The sequence below is a fragment of the Candoia aspera genome, chromosome 15 (genome assembly GCF_035149785.1).
Source record: "Candoia aspera isolate rCanAsp1 chromosome 15, rCanAsp1.hap2, whole genome shotgun sequence".
Classification (NCBI taxonomy): Eukaryota; Metazoa; Chordata; class Lepidosauria; order Squamata; family Boidae; genus Candoia; species Candoia aspera.
Genome location: NC_086167.1, coordinates 5,810,223 through 5,829,916, shown reverse-complemented (window position 1 = coordinate 5,829,916; position 19,694 = coordinate 5,810,223). Strand labels below are relative to the sequence as shown.

The following is a 19,694-nucleotide window of genomic DNA, read 5'->3' as shown; positions in this document are numbered from 1 at the left end:
GTTACTTCTAAATAAACATAGGTGGCCAAGGATGCATAGGGGTAGGAAGCCCCTGCGGATGGCGCAGCACTACCAGATCCAGCACCCATTGCTCCTAGCCATGCATGGTTGAAGATGTTGGGAATCACCGGTTAGCAATCTCTGAAGGACCACAGTTCCCCCAATTCTTTGCTTACAGCAAATTGTTTCTGGTCTTTCTTGTTGACTCTCACATAGACTAGAAATCTTGTCAGGAGCTTCTAGGAGGTCCCTTCCCTCCTCCTTCCCTTCCGTTGTTTGGTGTTTTGACTGAGTCACGACGCAGTGGTGACATCTAGGAAAAGGCCGCCAAGATTAACAATAGCCGCAGCTCCTATTTTAAAACTGAGTTCCGTGTAGAAAATTCTCCTTTCCTTCCCTTATCTTTTTCCAAGGAATGTACTGGCAAAACTGAGTGTGCAAAAACAGAGGAAGGGAGGGAGAAAAATAATAGTTTATTTTTACCCAAACGGAGGTCCAGGTTTCCTGGCCTCTTATCTTATACTCCCACTTCTGAGGCAACAAATGGCCCAGGAGCAAGGAAAATATGGAGAGCAGATCTTTCGGTAGCTGGAAGAGGGAGGAACTTCAGATGTAGCCCTGACATTGAAGTTGTATTCCCCGCGGTGAGGCACACCAGCCAATTTGCACTCTGGAATCCATTCAGAAAACCTATCCAAGTCGGATAATCCATAAAATAAGCCAGCGTCAACTCAGTTGGGTCCAAGATGATTTGAAGGTCTCTGACTTAACTGGATGCCTCAAATCCATAGGACAGCCTTTCTCAACCTTCTGACCCCGGAGGAAGCCTTGAAGTATTTTTCAGGCTTTGGGGAACCCCTGCACATTCAGGCGCAAATATAAGCCGGAAGTGACAAAATTATTATTTTCGTTTTATGGGTAGGCCTGTATATAATAATAATCATATCATATATATCATATCATATATTATTATATTATTATATAGAGGCCTACCCATGAAACAAATATAATAATCCGTTTATTATATTGGTTTCATGGGAGGCCACTCAGAGTCCCTCTTTGGGGGATGATGGGCAGTAGTACAAATCTGAGAAACAAATAAATAAATAAATGCATTCACGGTGCTCTTAAACTAAAAATAAAGAATGGACTTTATCTTTTTAATGTGAAGTTGCCTGAATTTGAAATGCCTTTTTAAGTAAATTGTGATATCCCAGGGAACCCCTAGGGTGCCGCGGAACCCTGGCCGAGAAACCCTGCCATAGAAGCATTTGATTGGGAGGTTTGGTTCCTTTGGGTCAAACAGTGAATTGAATGTTTACAGCCTGACTAGTCCCTATTTCCCCAGTTAAAACCAGAATGTACAAGAATCCTGTACTCTGGAGGATACCACAGATAGCATCTCAGGATGAAGTCTGTTCCCAGAGGAAAATGAATTCTACCTCATCAAGAGGAGCAGATGTACTAAGCGTTCAGTTGCCTTCAACGGCAAGGTCCTACACTGGTGGATTCTCACAGAACACCAGAATAAACTGAATGGAGTTAGGTTGTGCTTCAGCACATTGTGGAATCCATCACATGGTGCAAAGCCATAACCTGGTTTATTTGCGGGGGCCGAGCATATATTGTGAACACAGCAATTGTGGTTTGTTAACCTGAGTTTAACATGGGATAAGAACCCAACCAGTCTGAGTTGGGAGAACATGAATGGTTAGTATGTGGACTAAGGATGCCCAGGTTGAAGTCCTACTTGACGAGGTCAAGTCCTACTTGATCACAGCCCCTCTTTTTGTTGGCCTCCCACAGGGCTGATCTGAGAATAAAACTTGGGAAGTTTCTCCCCTCTGTGTATGCTACATTGAATTCTGAGAGAAAAGGTGGGCTAGACATGCAATAAGAAATTATAAGGCTTCATCTTATTCCCTACCCAAAATACTCTCTGATTTTGCTGACCTTAATGCTTATTTCTCCTCTCCACCAGGCCAGGAGCAGGTGAATATCACCCCTGGAGAGAAGACAGTTTGGGTTGCTCAACGCTTTTGTGTTTTTAAAGGTGTGGATCAAGCCTTTTCTTGTCCCCTAGTTACTCAATATAGCATGACACCAACACCACCAGCCAGCACCTTCAGCTGATCACAGCTCTCCATCTTGAGACCAACTCTAAACTGCAGAGCTTGTGGCTGGAACATCTGGCTTAATTTTAGGACTTCCTTCTTTTTTCCCCCTCCATCCTTTGATTTTGTAATGGCTCAGCCGAGGAAGTCTTCTGGAGAACTCCAAAGCTTGCACACCCATTGGGGTGGTCCTAATGAAGATCTTGCCCAACTCCAGAGGGGGGCGGTTGGATCTCCTGAACCAACAAGGTTGCTCTGGTGACTTTGAAAGACAGGATCGAAAGCCCTTTGCATAGTGACGGAAGGATCTTTTCGGCAGTGAGCAAAGGCAGCAAAGCAAAGGAACCGTTTTGCCACTGTCCCATGTTTCATCATCAGGTTGCTGGTTGTGTCTAGCCAGAGTGGAAACAGACTGCAAACCATGGAGAATGGACTGAACAAACCTCCAACTTCAGCTCTATCAGGGTTTGCGGGAGGGAATTTCAAACAATGCAGAGCCGTAACTGCAGAGGGACCAGATAGTTGAAGAAGGGGATGGAGAACTGCAGAGGGCCCTCACATACCCAGCAGGAATTGCAAAGAAAAGAAGGGAACCACATCACCGTAACAGGTGCAGGTGCTGGACTAGACACTGGGTGACTGTGAGTTCTAGTCTCTGCTTAGGCATGAAAGCCGGCTGGGTGAATTTGGGCCAGTCCCTCTCTCTCAGCCCAACCCACCTCACAGGGTTGTTTTTGGGAAAATTATTATTATTATTACAACAACAATGTGAAATCACAGCTGCCACTTCTTAACAACCATTGTAAAAATGGTCGTAAAATCAGGTCCAGTCACATGGTGACTCACTTAATGACCGTACTGCTTAACAACCAGTTTTACAGTCCCTATTGTGGCCATTAAGTGAGAGCTACCTGAACACAGCAACGTGAAATCACAGCAGCCAGTTGTTTAGCTGGTGTTGGCCTTTATTCTCATCGGGTTCTTCCCAAGAACCTGGGATGTTGTAATAGGCGTAGTATATGTGTGGATCCAAGCAGTGTGGCCTTTTGTGATTGGCAGATGGAAGTTTTGTCAACGTGGTGATTTTCTAAGTGCCGTCCAAGGTTTTTTGGAATGGCACCCAGCGTGCCGATAACCACTGGGCCACCATGGCCGGTTTATGCCATAACAATGCTCAATGACTGCAGCTCACAACAGTCCAACAAAGAAATTACAATAAAATCAATAAAATATGAAATATGAGGATAAAAGATGGCAAGTGCGATGAAGCGAAAGCGAGGGGTCTCATTCTCCCTCACCAAAGGCCTGGATGAACAGCCAGGTCTTCTCAGCTATTCTAAACAACAGCAGAGTGGGGGGTCATCTGGATCTTGGGACAGGATAAAAAAATAAAATAGGTAAAATAATTAAATAAGATAGATGATAGATAAGTGACAGATAGATACCTGTAGATAGAGAGATGATAGATGATGGGTGGATAGATAGATAGATAGAATAAAAATAAACAGGAGGAGGGTGCATTATCTACCCTGCCTTGAGAGACAAATTGAGCAAATAAATAAATAAATTTGCAGATGTCTGGTAGTGTAACCCCCAAGGAAGTATAAATGTTGGATTCCAAGATTTGATTCAGTGGTGATCTGATCAAATCTCTACGTGTTCTGCATTGAACGGTCAAATTGATTGGACTTGTTGACTCAGATCAGATGCTTTGAAGTGCTCTGGACCATTCAGAGGACATGCACAGATATGTTTTTGCTTGAGTCAGTGTCAGACATCTGATTTCCCCCAAATTTATTTAAAAATCATTGAATCGGATGTGAAACTGAAGCAAATCCACCGGTCCATTTAGGGTTCACCCAATGCATGTCACCTTGGAAAACAACAGGACTGAAAGTCAGCTAAGGATTTTTGAAACAACGGCGTTTAGCTTTTCTGAGGTATTTACAAGGCTGTTCGAAATATAATCATGCTGAAGGACTGGTATCCCCGAATGCAGATGAGTCATCCCCGAATTGCAGCATTTTTCCACTGAGGAAAAGGGAGTGAAAAACTACATAAGAGGAAAGCGTGCACACATTAAAAAGGCAGCTTCCTGGGGGAAATCACTTGTAAAACATCATGGTACATGCAAATGTTTGCACATATATACAGTATACAGTCACACACACACATTTACAGTCATACTGTGTGCGCATTGCATAAACACATTTTCATGTCAACTTGCAATATACAGACACAGCTCTGTTGCTGAAACGGCCAGAATGAATTTATGGCTGGAAAACTAGAAGACGGAAACGGAAGTGGATAGATTTCCTAATCTTTATCTGTACTCAGACATCTTCTAATCCTCCCAGTCTTGTCTTCTGCCTTGCAGGCTGCAATGGTTATACTTTGGTGAAGTAAAAAACAGTCAGGATCATGCAGCATTTTAAAACTGCCTGTGTCCTGGATAACAAAACCCAACTACTGTGTTCACTTACTATGCTTTACCCAAACAAATAAACCATATTGTGGCTTAATGTGGGTTTGCTAAGGTAATGCCTGAGTTCCAATACTACCTTCGTACAAACACCAGCTTAGACTAGTGAGTTAATAACCAGGGATGCGGTGGCACTGCAGGTTAAACTGCTGAGCTGCTGAGCTTGTCGATCGGAAGGTCGGCGGTTCGAATCCGCGTGACGGGGTGAGCTCCCGTTGCTAGTCCCAGCTCCTGCCAACCTAGCAGTTGGAAAACACACAAATGTGAGTCGATTAATAGGTACCACTTTGGCAGGCAGGTAATGGCGTTCTGTTTAGTCATGCCGGCCACATGACCATGGAGGAAGTGTCTACGGACAAATGCCGGCTCTTCGGCTTTGAAACAGAGATGAGCACCGCTCCCTAGAGTCGGACACGACTGGACTTCATGTCAAGGGAAACCTTTACCTTTACCTTAGTGAGTTAATATGGTAGGAAGGGAGATGTATTAATCTCTCAGAGCCAAAAATCAGAAAGAGCTTGACCCACAAATGTCATTAAGAGGCCCAAACTTCCATGAGCTGCAGACTCTTTTTGACTAAATGTTAAGTGAATCCAGTCTACAGACCATCAGAACAGACAGCCGGATTGCATTTTCAAACTATACCCCATCTTCAGCATCTCACCAGTCCCCAGGATTTACTGGGAGGGCAAAACCATGTTTGCTTAAATAGGAACAAATAAAATAAAATAAAATCATCCTTGGGAGGGAGATGGGCAGTGATAAAGTTCGATTGGTAGATAGATAGATAGATAGATAGGTAGGTAGATAGATAGATAGATAGATAGATAGATAGATAGATAGATAGATAAAATCAAACCAATTCTGGTATGGAGAAGCCCGTAACAGCTACTCTCTAGCTCAGGTTGGGCTCCCTGAATTTGAATGTATTTATTTATTAAAAAGACTATGTGGCTACCCATCTTAAAAACACAACTTTGGGCAGCTCACAACCACACAGAAACAAGCCAACGAAAAAGCAATACAACCATAAAACCAAAGCTGGTTGGCTCAGCCACCCTTCTCCGACGCATCCAGCAACTGGTTCCTGTTCCTTGCTCTCTCCATGGTCCATTTTGAAGTATTTTTGATTCGTTCGTGTCAGCTCAGCGGCTGTTGCAATTTCGTCACCGTCAAGACTGAGGCCCCTGGTCACCCGCAGAAGGGGAAGTATCTGGCCCGTTTTACCCACAGCCAACACGCCCCTGTGACCTGTGTTGACCTCGGGGAACGTAATACAAAGCATGGGGCAGTTGCGCTTCCTTTGAAGCCCTGCACCGTCAGTGCTTCTTCTTTTCCGGCATGTCTGCAAGTGTGGCTTTTGTGTGTAGGCGAGGACCACACCCTACGAAGAGAGATGACTGAAACTGAGGTTCCCCCTTTAGTCAGTCAACTGCAGAAGAATGGTGGAGAAGTCCTTAGCAGTTGCTGCTCTTGGTAGGTGATGACTCTACATTTCCTTCGCTTTGTGTAACAACACTTTGGCATGCTGCTCCTGCACCCCACTTTCTTCTTTTCTTTCTTTCACGCTCTGCCTTGTTTAGTGTTCAGCAACAACTGTTTCCTGCAGAGCTGAGAGGCTTCTAAGTAGCTAGAGAGGGACCCACACATTCTCCTCCTTTCAGTTGATCTCTGAGTGGCTGGTGTCCTGGGGATGATGTGGTGTCCCACCCAGAAAGCCTGGACTGCAGCAATTAGCTGGGGGAAACTATTGACTATGAGATGGGCCATTGCAGAAAGAGCATTTAATGGATTTCCTGCCATGTTTACTTCCATTCGATTCATTTCAAGTCAGTTCAGTCCAGCTTGGTTTCTGCCTGGACCCTAGCTGTTTCCTTACCATGGCCTTGCCCATGATGGGGAGTGTCTCCACCCCCCAGGTGGCTTCAAAGAAGTTTAAACTGAAGATGTCACAATGTGGATGTGGTTTTTTTTTTCTTTTGCATGTGCAAAACAAGTGCTCTGCTATTAGCTATGTTCTCAGATTGGGAGTTTGGTGTGACTTATTTGCATTTGTCACTCCATTGGAAGGCTCTGTGTATATAGAGGAGATGGAATTGAGAAATCAGGGCCCTGTATGAACACCGAGAGCTTAACTCATTGCAACTTCAAGGCAATATATTAATTTTAAATATTTTAAATAGATTTAATGCCCCCTGTCTCCCTTGCTCTGGGGTCACGCGTTAACAGGCAAATGTTAGAGCCCAGAAAGACACAGAATCAGCAAAAGACAGTATGGATATTGAGGTGACTTTTCAAACCAATACAGACACCTTTTGAAATGCTGGAACGAAATTCCGGAGATGAAATGGCTGCCTCTGAATTGTGTCAAATTGTGTTGATTCTTGGAAGTGGCTCACAACTGATCTGCTTATGTACCTTCCTGTCCAGTCTTGGTGCCCGCTTTTTGGCTCCTGTGCCCAACCCCGGTGGATTCCACCGCCAGCTTCTGCCCCAAGTGTCCAACAGATTCAGGATTTCTGCAGAAAATACCGCTACAGATCATGTGGTTGAAGCGACCTGCTCAAAAATTGTACAAATCCTATGTAAGTAAAGTTGGCTTTGTTGATTTGATTGCCCTGTCATCGGGCTGGCGTTTTCCCTTTGAAGCTTTGTCTCTCGTCCTTTTCTCCTTCATTAGCTCCAAATGGTAAAGGGTCTTCATTTGGAGCTAACGCTGTTTGCTATTTGCTGATCCTAAAATCAGACTTTGAGAAGGGATATTTCTCTTATGCTTTGCAATTCCCCTTCTTTTCCAAACCCAGGAGTTGATTTCAACTACAGGTAGTCCTCGACTTACGACCATTTGTTTAACAACCGTTTGAGTTACTGAGCTGAAAAAAGCGACTTATGACCGGTCCTTGCACTTATAATCATTGCAGTGTCCCTGTGGTCATGTGATCAAAATTCAGGTGCTTGGCAACCGGTTTGTATTTATGACAGTTGCAGAATCCTGGGGTCATGTGATTGCCATTTGCAACCTTCCCAGGGGGCTTCTGACAAGCAAAGTCAATGGAGGAAGCCGGATTTGCTTAAGGACTGTGTGATTCACTTAACGACCATGGTAAAAAAGTCGTAAAATTGGGCGTGACTCGCTTAATGACCACATCACTTAGTGGCAGACGTTCCGGTCCCAATTGTGGTCATAAGTTGAGGACTATCTGTATAGCAATGCACAAACAAATTCACACTGTACACCTAAACACATCCAATGCCACTGTTTTTTCCCATTTCATTTTCAGCTTAACCCGTGGCTTCGGGGTTCCTTTGACTCAATGGTTTGGGTGTCTTTCAAAAGAAAAGCTATTCTTCTTTTCCCCTTGATCCCATTTTCTGTATAAATCACCTTAGTTTGGGACCAAACAGTCCTGGTGGTCTTCTTGTAGCTGTCTCTCCAACTTCACGTTGCATAGCTTGCCCCTATTTAGGGTATTCCCAATGTCATGCATCTGATGTGGTCCTTGAGGATATCTATTTATTTATCAAATTTGTCACTGCCCATCTCCTCCCACCAGAGGGACTCTGGGCAGTTTACAACAAAATAATCAGTAAAACAAATATACAATACAATTACAATATATAAAAATATACTATATAAATATAGTATAAATATATATATATATATATATACACTATATATTGGCAGGACTTTCTTGTATCCTGTGCTATCCCCTTTCCAGTGTTAGAGGGGAACTGTAAGTTGTATAAGCTGTGGCTCCAGGTCATCTAACTCAGTGTTTCTCAACCTTGGCAGCTTGAAGATGTGTGGACTTCAACTCCCAGGATTCTGGGAGGTGAAGTCCACACATCTTCAAGCTCCCAAGGTTGAGGAACACTGATCTAACTGGACAATTTTTGTAACACCTGTCTAGAGCTAAGCACAGCTGCAGCCACACACCTCCATAGCATTGTTTAATTGGAGGAAGATAGGCTTCTTGGTTGGTTGGCCCTTATGATGATCAGCCACCTAGCAAGCTGTTTTGGAGGAAACAGAAAAAGCAGAGAGCTTCAGCTGATCCCCATACTCCAAGATCTGGCTCAGATTCCAGAAGAAATTCACAACTTCCAGGGCCATCTGTCTGTAACTTTTACACACATTCAGCAGTCTAAACCACTGACCCTGCAGACGGATGAACAGGGTTGACACCAAAGGGTGTGTAACTGTTTCACCACAAGCTGAAACTGCTTTTTAGTGATGTACTTCCTGCTGCGCTTGCTGCCTGCTGACCCAAGGCACGTCAACGGGAGATACCCTTTTCTCTTCTTCTTCTCCTTCCCCTCCTGCGGGACCATGCCTGTGTTTTGCCTTGGCTCTGTATTCTGGGGTATTATCGATATGAATGATGCTCTTTTCGGAAGGCCCGTTCATTTATGCCTCACCTCTCTGATTTTACACCCAGCTGACTCATATGGACCTGCAGAACGAGCTGCGTCTGTTTTGCAAGCTGCCCGCTGCTGGCTTCCCCCAGCAGTCTGGAAATATCACAAAGAGACCAGAGAGAATCATGCTGCAGGAACTCTACAAGGCTGTGGTCAACCTGGAGGATGCGCTTAAGGCCTTGGAAAATCAGCACGTGGATGTAGAGACGCCATTGCGGCACCAGCTAGCAATAGTTTCTCTTTCACTAACGGGCCTCCTTTCCAACATCCGTTGCGCCCACTGCTTGAGGGGCCTTCCTCTGGTCCCCGTCAGGCCTCCAGAAAGAACCCAAGACTCTTCAACCTTCGTTCGAAAGATGGAAGGATGCCGAATCCTCTGGAATCTCTCCAAGTTCATCAGGCGCCTAGCAAAGGCTTTCCAAAAGCAGAGTGTTAAAGGCAAAAGACCAGAGAGGCAGAAAAAGAAGACGGCAAAGATACACCACTCCTTTCTGAGTGACTCATCAGTGGTGATGCTGTAAAGCGATAAACATGGGTATACTTTGACAAGCCTGTCTTCGAGATCTTCTGAAAGGGACGAGGCGCCCGACTCCAGAATTTGGACGCTGCGATCTGGAGACCCATGAGAAGGAAGAGGTCTGAAGGGCAAAGAGTTTTGGGTCTGGAGCCTGATGCACTCTTTGGTCCGGATTAGCAGCTTTTCCCCGTGGTTCTGATTCCTTGCTCACCTCCCTACGGACTCAAGGCTACGCCGTTGAGAAATGGAGTTTGGGGCTGAACAAGGAAGGAGCAGAGAACCTGAGCCTCTTCACACAGACCGTTCTTTCCTCTAAATGAATCTTACTTCTCTTTGCTGGAGGAAATGCTAAGCACGGGGCAGTCCAAGGGGTTTTTCAGGCAATGGCAAAGCCATCTTTTTCAGTCTGTTCATGAGCCTAATGATGACACCTCCATCTCCCCAACAGATAAAGTTTATCAGTGTCATGTTGCCTCTTTGGTCAAAAGAGGTCTATTTGTTGTGAGTGCTTAAATTGTTTCTTGAAAATAGCTTTTGGATCAAGGAAGGTCAAAGAAGCCTTTTCCTAGGAAGAGAAATACTTAGAGTCTTTGCTAAACTGTTTACAGGTAGTCCTCGCTTAACGACCACAATTGAGACTGGAGTTTTGGTTGTTAAGTGAAGCTGTCATTAAGCGAATCTGACCCAATTTTATGACCTTTTTGCAGTGGTTGTTAAGTGAATCACCACGGGCCTTAAGTGAATGATGTGGTCATTAAGTGAATCACGTGGTTGTCCTAACAGTCAGGAATCATGCTGAGACGAGGAATAGGTCTCTAGTGTTTATTGCTGCTACATTAGACAGAAAATCCTAACAAACTGAAGAAGCGTGGGAAAACCCAGACAAATAAACCCCAAAAGTTAAGGCGGGTCTGATCTGTGTCTCTCTGAATGGCTGCTTAATTCCTCCGTACTACGCATGCGTTTTCCCCCCTGGATCGAGGCCCCTTCCTGCTGGCCATCAGTGCTCATGACAGTGGTTCCCCATTGGTTTTGCTTGCCAGAAACTGTCTGGGAAGGTTGAAAATGGTGATCATGTGACCACAGGACACTGCAACAGTCATAAATGTGAACTGGTTGCCATGTGCCCAAATCGTGATCACATGACCATGGGGATGCTGCAATGGTCATATGTGTGAGGACCAGTTGTAAGTTGGTTTTTTCAGCACCATTTAAGTCAGAGCTATCACTAAATGAATGGTTGATAAGCGAGGACGACCTGCATGTCCTGAAGTTGCTTTGTCCTTAAATGCACCATTGTTGAGAATCAAAGCAGTGAATGAAACACTAATGCTAACCGAGGTTAATTTTTGACTGTTTGGGGGTAGCTAGCCACTGGGCAAACCCCTCCTTTAGTAGCAGTATCACTGGAGAGAGGAGAGGGGCTTGGTAGTGATCCAGCTGGACATGCTGTGAAAACGCATCTTGTTCCTTGCTTGCCAGCAAAAAACAGGCCAGACTACCCAGCTGGCTTGTTTTCTGCTGGTAATTGCCAGTTTTTCTCCAGCAAGGAATAATTAGAGCTGTTTTTCCCACACCCTCCCCTTCATTATTATTTTTTTTTAAATTCTGGGAATCAAGTCACGTCTGTTGATTTCAAAGGTTATCCCAGCGCAGCAGAAAAAGGCTTTCAATAGGAACCTGACCATTTCTCTCCAGTGATTCACTATCAAGTGATCCTGCCTGACTAACCGTCTTCATGCTACAAAATGCACTACGATCTACAGCTCAACTGTACACATGTGATTTTCACCATTTTCAAAGACAATGTAAGAGTTTCAGCTCCTAGGATGCCTCCCTCCATCGCTGGGGTGGAAAAATCCGGCTCTGTTCCCCCACCCCACAAGTTTAATTCAGTCTGATTAAGAGAATTGTCTGTAAAAAAATTATTTAAGGGAAAGAATATTTCCAGGGTGTGTGTTAATGTTGCACTTATGGGCTGCAGACTTAAAGTGGTGGTTGAATTTACCCAGTTTTCTGGGTTTGGACAATACATGGCACCCTACATGAATGAAGCAGGCTGCATTCACACAAGCTGAATTACTAAATGCAAACTAAGACTAATACTGATTGTGCTATTCATGCTGAGCAAAAGTACTTGGTCGGGTTAAACATGTGTCCGCATGAAGTTAATACAGGGGTGTGATGTGTGAATGCTGTTGTTGTTCATTGTCAATCCTCTCTTTCACGCAGCCCTACAAAGTAGGCCAGATCAAGAAATCGCCTTCCACAGGACGGCTTTGAGATCCAACAGTGCTTTTCAATCTGAGCAACTTTAAGATGTGTGGAATTCCCCAGCCAGCAATTCCGGGAGTCGAAGTCCACCCATCTTAAAGTTCCCCAGCATGTTGGCTGGGGAATTCTGGGAGCTGAACTCCACCCATCTTAAAGTTGCTGAGATTGAGAAACACTGGGGTATAGTAAGAGAATCTTGCAAGTCTGCTTGGATTTTACCTTCCCTCCGTCTTTTACCTCATTGAGGAACCAGCTTGAGCTTCTTCCCGACTCTACCTCCCTTCCCAGGACTTCTAGTTTCTGCAACGGCTTCTGAATCTTCCCTTCAAGGCCATCCCCATGGCCCTCTTCATTTTTTGGCTTCCCACCTTTCCATCCAACTGCAAGGGAAGAGTTTGAGGGGCCCCTCCCCTTGGATTTTTCCAATAGAGGGGCAATTCTCATTGCTAAGGATAAACCTGCTCCTTAAAGAACAGTTGGAGAAACCGTCTTTCCCCTGGAGAAATGGGGAGGAGGCGTCCATCCAGTTCCATGGCCCACAAATTGGGTGGGTCACTTCGAAAGGCCATTTGTGCCCAGCTGTTTTCTCAGACATGTAATATGTTTTCATTATTTATTGAAGCTCATAGATTCTAATGTCTAAAAGCCTATTTAAAATGTTGCAACTGGTATTTATATGAAGGATGTTTGTGTTTTTAATTTTTTTAGGGGTGGGGTTGTTTAATCTTTTGTTATCCTGGGGCTGGGACAGCTCTGAGACATTTTGTCTGGTGTATTTATTACTTTGACAGAACAAACTGATGCATGACAATAATATTCTCACTGGAACTGGGTCTTACTGGCTGAGAAGAACATCCTTTTATGCCAAAAAAAAAAAAAGTGTTGTATCCTGTTCCTGATACCGCAATTATACGATTACTGTCCTTTGGATATTTTCGTAAAATATATTTTTTAAGAAACTTTTTGTATGATGTGTGCCTTAATTTTCTCATCACCTCTTTGGAGACCTGGTGTCAGGCCAAAAGGGGAGACATAATTTTTTAAAGCAAGCAAACCACCTTGCTTATTGCTCCTTTCTCTGGTTCAGAGAGGAAGAATTATCCTTTCCTGAAGAATGAATGAATGAAAATGAATGAATGAAAATGAATGAATGAAAATGAATGAATGAATGACAATGAATGAATGAAAATGAATGAATGAAAATGAATGAATGAATGAATGAATAAATGAATAGGCTGCTACTGTAGTTTTAAAACTATAACTTGTAAACATTGGAGATTCTATTCTGCAGATCTCTCAGTTCAAGGTTTTACATCAGGCACTCCTCATGAACCTTCAGCTATATACTGTAATTTCTCATTAGGGTTAAAAATCTACTTTTCAAAAAAAATAAATAAAATAGGAATTTTTGTTTGTTGTTTGGAAGCTGAATTTTGGAGGCTCTGTGAATCTATTTTCCCCCTGCTTTGATGAAGGGAAGGCACTCTGATCAAGTACAAAAGAAGTGAATTTTGGAGAAGACTAGAAACACACATTCTGAATCAGTTGGAGTTACATTTTCTTCCTTCCTTTTTTTTAGCTTTTTCTTCCTTTCTTTTTTGCTTTTCAAAAATAACTTTTATGAAAGGCTTTGGATTTTTTTTAAAGCTTCTTATTTGTTTTCGCCAGAGTTGCACTTTCGATAGCTATTTAAGGTGTGAGAAATTGGGCCAGAGTGTGAAAAGCACATTTCAGTCCACATACCCAGCAAAAGCGAGATTGGCTTGGTGGCAGGTAGGTTGTTCAAGCCACGATAAATGCATCTTGGAAGTGGCTTTGTGCTTGGTGGTTTGCATCAAGTTGTGGTACAACTGACACCAATTGCGTAACTCCCGGTCATTTGCACAATTGTGTCATGAAGCATGATGATATCACTGCCTCTGCAGACACCCTTCCTGAGTAACACCAGAATCGGAAGTTCAGACCCTGAGTGGCTGCTCTAGTGAATAAGGCGTTTGTGTGAATGGATTTGTAGATGGTGTTCCCAAGATCAGGGCAAAGCCTTTTAAATATTTTAGAAGCCACTGAAACGAGTAGTAATTTCTACCTGCAGCTCACCAGGGTGGATTTATGCCTACCTGCTACATCGCCTTACCTGTGAAAAAAACAGTAGAGTAAGGCAGGGCAGCTGTTCCGATGAATCTATCAGCCCTGCGAGGTAGGCCAGTTCAAGAATCAGGCACGGCAGGAATTCCAGGAGTTTCTTGAGTTTCATTCTCATGTTTCCTTCAATCTCTGTGCAATCTCTTCTCCAAGTTTCTCCTTTCTAGAGTAGAGTAGAGTAAAGTAAACTCTACATTCCTTTATAGAATCTGTCTTGGACCATGTCAGATCTGCTGCCCATCAGATCCTCATGATCTTTAAATGATCCAGTGTATCCTGACCCATTCGGTCTGCGGTGCATTGATTTTTTTAAGTCAAGAGCCAGGGAGTCTGCAGGAGAGAGGAAAAAAGTCAAGAGTGCAGACATTTCTGCGCAATTGAAACCCGAGCTTTTTTGTTTTTTGTTTTTAAATCCGTTCAGTCGTGTCTGATTCTTGAAGGCTGCCTGAACAAGTCTCTGCAGTTTTCTTAGCAAGGTTTTTCAGAAGTGGTTTGCCATTGCTTCCTTCCTAGGGCTGAGACAGAGTGACTGGCCCAAGGTCTCCCAGCTGGCGTTGTGACTGAGGCGAGACTAGAACTCACAGTCTCCTGGTTTCTAGCCTGGTGCCTTAACCATGACACCAGACTGGCTCTCAGGGTCTTTTTAATGCATCATAAAAGGGGGGTGAGTCTTTGACTGCATAGTTGCAGCCACCATCTTGACTTTTTTGACACCATCCCCCATGGATGTCCCTGTCAAGGGCCACACCTGCCCTTTGAGTGATATTCTGGGAACTGCACTCCTAAAAGTAGTAGGGAGCAGGCAAATATGAAGATGGGGCCAGGGAAAAACAAGATGGGCTCAGCCTAAGGGAGACCTGCATTACAGTTCCTGCTGATTCCCTTCTGGAGTCAATTTAAAATGCTAATATTGACTGTTACATTGAGACTAACTTGCTCCAGCACCCTGTTCATTTTGAAGGCAGTGTTATATGCATGCACATTTTTCCTCTATGCTGTTTCTCTCCCCCCACCAAGTGTATTTGCTGCCGGTTGTATGATAATGTATATAAGGTAGCATCTCATCAAGGGTCTGCCTAGGCAGAGGGTGATAATTTAAGAACTGGCATGAGGCTGAAAAGTATTATTATAATTTAAATTTATACACTGCCTGACCCCCAGTGCCTCTGGGAATGTGCTTCATCATGTACATTAGCCCTTGGAATGCCCCCGGAATGCCACCGGAATGCAAGGCATGTGGTGCCACCATTTTGCTTTCAATTGCATTTTTTGAAAAAGTTGACTAGCTAGAAACACACCCGTGCAGGAATTCAGTTTTAAAGCACAAAGATTATGGGGCTGCCAAAACCACTGGAATTAGACTTGGGGGTGGGGGGAAGAGGGAATGGCTGACAACATAGTTTGTCATCAAAGAAGTGGAAGTGGGGAACAAGGAGAAAGGTAGAAACTTTTTCCCTTTGATACGGGGAGGGACACTGCAATCCATCACTGCAATCTGCCATGAACTATGCTGTTATAAATGGGCCCAATGGAAATAAATGTGTGTGTTAAGGGAGGACAGGGGCTTCTGAGTGTGCGTGGGTCAAAAAAGTCAAGATGGTGGCCACAGTCATGTGATCAAACCCTTGTCCCCCTTTTTTATGTGTGTTACAATCCAAGTAAAACGGGAAGGGGGCTTTGAGCACACAGCTGCAGCTGCCAGCGTCTATTTTTACACACACACACTCCCCGTAGATGTCCTTGTAGGAAGAATAATGTTAAGTGAATGGAGGTGTGATGCGTTCCTCTTGAGTGGATCAGAATTTGCACTAGTAAGGAACACAACGAAGACTTCACATGTCCAAGATAGACAGGCTAGACCCCCATCTGGAAGCGCAGCCTGACTAATAAAGTATTTTGCCTTGGGGAAAACATCCAAAGCAAGGTAATGAGGGAAGAAAGCATGCAAATATAGCTGTGCATACTTTGAGATAATCTCCCTGCGATCCCAAAAAAAGACATTTTCCTCTGCCTCCCCCCCGCCCGCCTTGATTTCACCTTTCTCCGTTTTCCGTAAGGTCCAGAGGCGTTAGACGTTTGCTATGAATTCACCCCTCTTACACAATTGCCTTTACTGAAATATCTCCCTCACCGATTTCCAAACCTCATCCGTTTCTTGCAGCAAAGTAAGGTGAGAGGTGAGTTTAGCAGCTCTGGACAAACGCAGCAGGCAGAGGAAATGAATGCCACGGCCTCAGGGAGAGCCGGGATCTGATCCAGTGCATCGCTTGCCATGTGCATGGAAAAGTCACTGGGAGGCAGGTATGTTAAAGGAGCACCCCTGGAAAGGATAACAGCTCCAAGCAGCTTCCAAAGATCACAGGAGTTCCCAGCAGGAATTGCAACCCCCTTTCGTTGGCTGGAATGAGGTGTACCGTGGTAACTGGTCAGGGTTAGTTCCTGGCAGAAAAAAAACCCTGCCTTTTCTTCTGCCAGTTTGTGTCATTAAGTCTGAGAATGGTACTTCCAGAATTTTTGTTCAGAGGACAGAAATTGCAGTGAACTTGAAGCACATGTATTTGTGGCCTGTGTGTGTGCCTGTGTGAATATTTTGATTTTCATTGTATAATCCTTTCTCCAGTGCTCTGCAGCCTCTCTGGCTTCTTCTAGACAGTCTTTCTTAAACTTTTTTGGCCCTTCCCACTTTTAAAAATTATGCAGGACCCCAAAAGAGCTTTTGTTTCTATGGGTTATATTTATCGATATTTACCATATTAAAATTTTAAAATTGACACCGAGGCTGCCTCTACCACTTCTCACAATCGTTTGATGGGATTTTAATATGGTATTATTTTTCAGCGTAGGCTGGCAGATAATTTGCTTAGCCATAGATGGGCTTATTCACAGATATATATCGGATGTACAGTACTTGAAAAAAGTATTACCGTATATACTCGCAGATAAGCCGATCCCAATTTTTGGGCTGTATTTTGGCACCTAAAATTCTCAGCTTATCTGTGAGTATATATGGTATTACGATTATTACGATTATTATGTTATTTGTCCGGTACACTTATGGACATGAGAAAATTGCTTGATGTTATCACTGGGCGCTTATTGAGGACATTCCAGTAAGGAGCATTTGTATCATCTCACGTCATGTTTGGGTGCGCATATTGGATTAAGCATATTGGAGTTGGCTTGATTTTGGCTTAGCATGTCGTGCACACTCAACCAATTGTAGTTTATTCGACAGACGAAAAAAAGATCACAGCAAAGGCACACCATGCGGTGATGCAAATCCTATTTATTTATTTTTCCTTGATTTACTGTATTAAACATTTAAACTGCACAGTAGCTGAGGCCTTCTGGGCCGTTTACAATAAAAGACACAAGAATGCAATTTGAATTAAAACATATAGAACAACATCAAAATAAAATGCAGAATGAAAACTCCATCCAGACCGGGAAGCAGCACGGCAGTCGCTGAAGATCTAAAACAACAACAAACGTAAGAGAATGGAAAAGCCTGGGAAAATAGAAAGATCTTCACCTGGTGCCAAAACAATGCTAATGTAAGCATCCGTTGGGGCTCTATAAAGTCCAAATGGGGTGCCATACTTGGGGGGGTCATCAAAGAAAAGGCTGTTTTCTTGTAGAAGCCCATTTCACTTCCTTTGGTGGGGGATTTGGATGATGACCTCATTGGAAGATTTAAGGTCTGAGTAGTTACATATGGGAGAAGGAACTACATTTGCACATCCAATGTTTATGTAATTCTGTCCTGATGTATTTGTTCTGCATAGGTTTCTGCATTTGTTGATGGTGCACATTCCTTCACTTACCCTCTGCAGATGTTCATGATTCTCCCCTATTCTTTTGCATCTCCAACAGTGGCCATATTCATACAACAGAACCTACTGAATTAAGCCATTTTCAGAATTCGTACAGTCCATTAAACCCTGAGCCGAGCAAACTAGGCTGGGTTCACACAACCACGCGTGTGTCTGCAGATGGTGGCCGTAACAATGCGTTGAAAGGGGATGGGCTTCGATTACATGCTTATAGCTGCCCCAGCACAATCAGCTTGGCCACAAGAAATGAACCAAGATGAAAACTAACCACACTTAGCGTGTTGGGCTAGCAAATGCAGCTGTCAGATTTTTAACTGAGTTGGCAAAGGGGGTGAACACAACCATGGGTTTTTACTACTGACATTGGTCATTGTGGCAGAAAGACATGGAGGAGACCGCTTTGATTCATCTCTAACTAAGATACCTTCTTCCAGTCCCCTAAATAGCAAAGTCAAATGTGGTTTCCGTTCCATTCTTTCAGAGGCCTGAGAAATTCAGACTGAATTAGCTCGGTCTCACTTTTCCTCTGCAGGAAAACCCCCAGAATGTTCCACATCACAAGAACAATGGGCTGTAGACAGGGGATTCCCTACATCGTCCGTAGCTTGCTCTGTTTCAGATCTAGGGGTACTGGCATCTTGACTTCATCTGCCATCTTGTCTGTTTTGACCCACCTCTATGGACACCACTTTATGGGGGGATAGGTGTGAATATATAGGTCTCCCCTTTATCACAACCAGGGACATCATATTATCAAATTTAACACTGTCATTTCTAGCCGGAAAAATGATTTCCACCTGTTTTGGGAGGCACTTGTTTTGGGACCCACCGCTGGCCAGAATTGGTTTGTGTTCCAGAAGCAACTGTCCTATCAGCCAGGAACCACGCTGAGACAAGGAGTAGGTCTCTAGTGTTTTATTACTGATACATAACAGAGAATCCTAACAAACTGAAGAAGCGTGGGAAAAACCCAGACATATAAACCCCAAAGGCTAAGGCGGGCCCGATCTGTGTCTCTTTGAATGGCCACCTAATTCCTCAGTACTACGCATGCACTTTACAGCCTGGATGGGAGCCCCCTGCTCGCCATCCTCACTCATGACAGCAACTGACACATTTTTCTGGAATGAAGTTTTGACTTCTGAAAAGAAGTTCACCTATGATTTGTAAACCTGAAGAGACATGTAGACTGGGGTCTTCAATCTTTTAAGGCCTCTGGCATATTTTGCAACTTGGGGAACGTATTATGGGCACGGTCACAAAATGGCTGTTGTGGTGGGTGTGGCCAGTATAAAACCCCCTTTTACCCAAAGGCAAGGTGTTTCTCACCACCCCTCTACCACCCAAGCTATAGTATCTAAAATGACTTTTATTTTTTTTTCTGACAAGTAAGTTCGTTTTCAGGTGAGGCCCTAATTACCATCTCCTCTCATTTTAATTTTCTTAGGATGCTTCTGAAGTATATGCAGAGCCTAGAAAATCAAGACAATGGTTGAGGGAATACAATTGATGTAGCTTGTGCTTACAAATTTTTTTTAAAAAAAAATCACAGCAAGTGGCAGCACAGAGCTGACTTCGAGTGATCTTGAGGAAGCTAAGCAGGGTTGACCCAGGTTAGCATTTGGATGAGTGACACCACAAAATCCCAGAGTTCTAGCCTAGACTGGGAAATCAGAAAAGACATCTCAGAAGAAGGCCATGAGCTACCTCTGCAGGATGTGTTCATCTTTTTAAAAAAACAAACAAAAAACAGGGTATGGAATATGGTGGGTACAAAATGAGGTCTCTGCAGGTACATCACTGTCTGCCTTGAAGTCCTAGAACAGTTTTTCTTAACCTTGGCAGCTTGAAGATGTGTGGACTTCAACTCCCAGAATTCTGGTGTGGACTTCAACTCCCAGAATTCTGGGAGT

The 19,694-nt window shown here is 43.8% G+C and overlaps 1 protein-coding gene and 1 pseudogene across 1 annotated transcript in view; both read left to right on the top strand.

The window, feature by feature from the left end:
• TBC1D10A (TBC1 domain family member 10A) overlaps nt 1-19,694 on the top strand; it is a 470,628-nt gene that overhangs the window by 68,719 nt on the left and 382,215 nt on the right. The window lies entirely within an intron of this gene.
• LOC134505852 (uncharacterized) lies at nt 5,702-9,528 on the top strand (annotated as a pseudogene).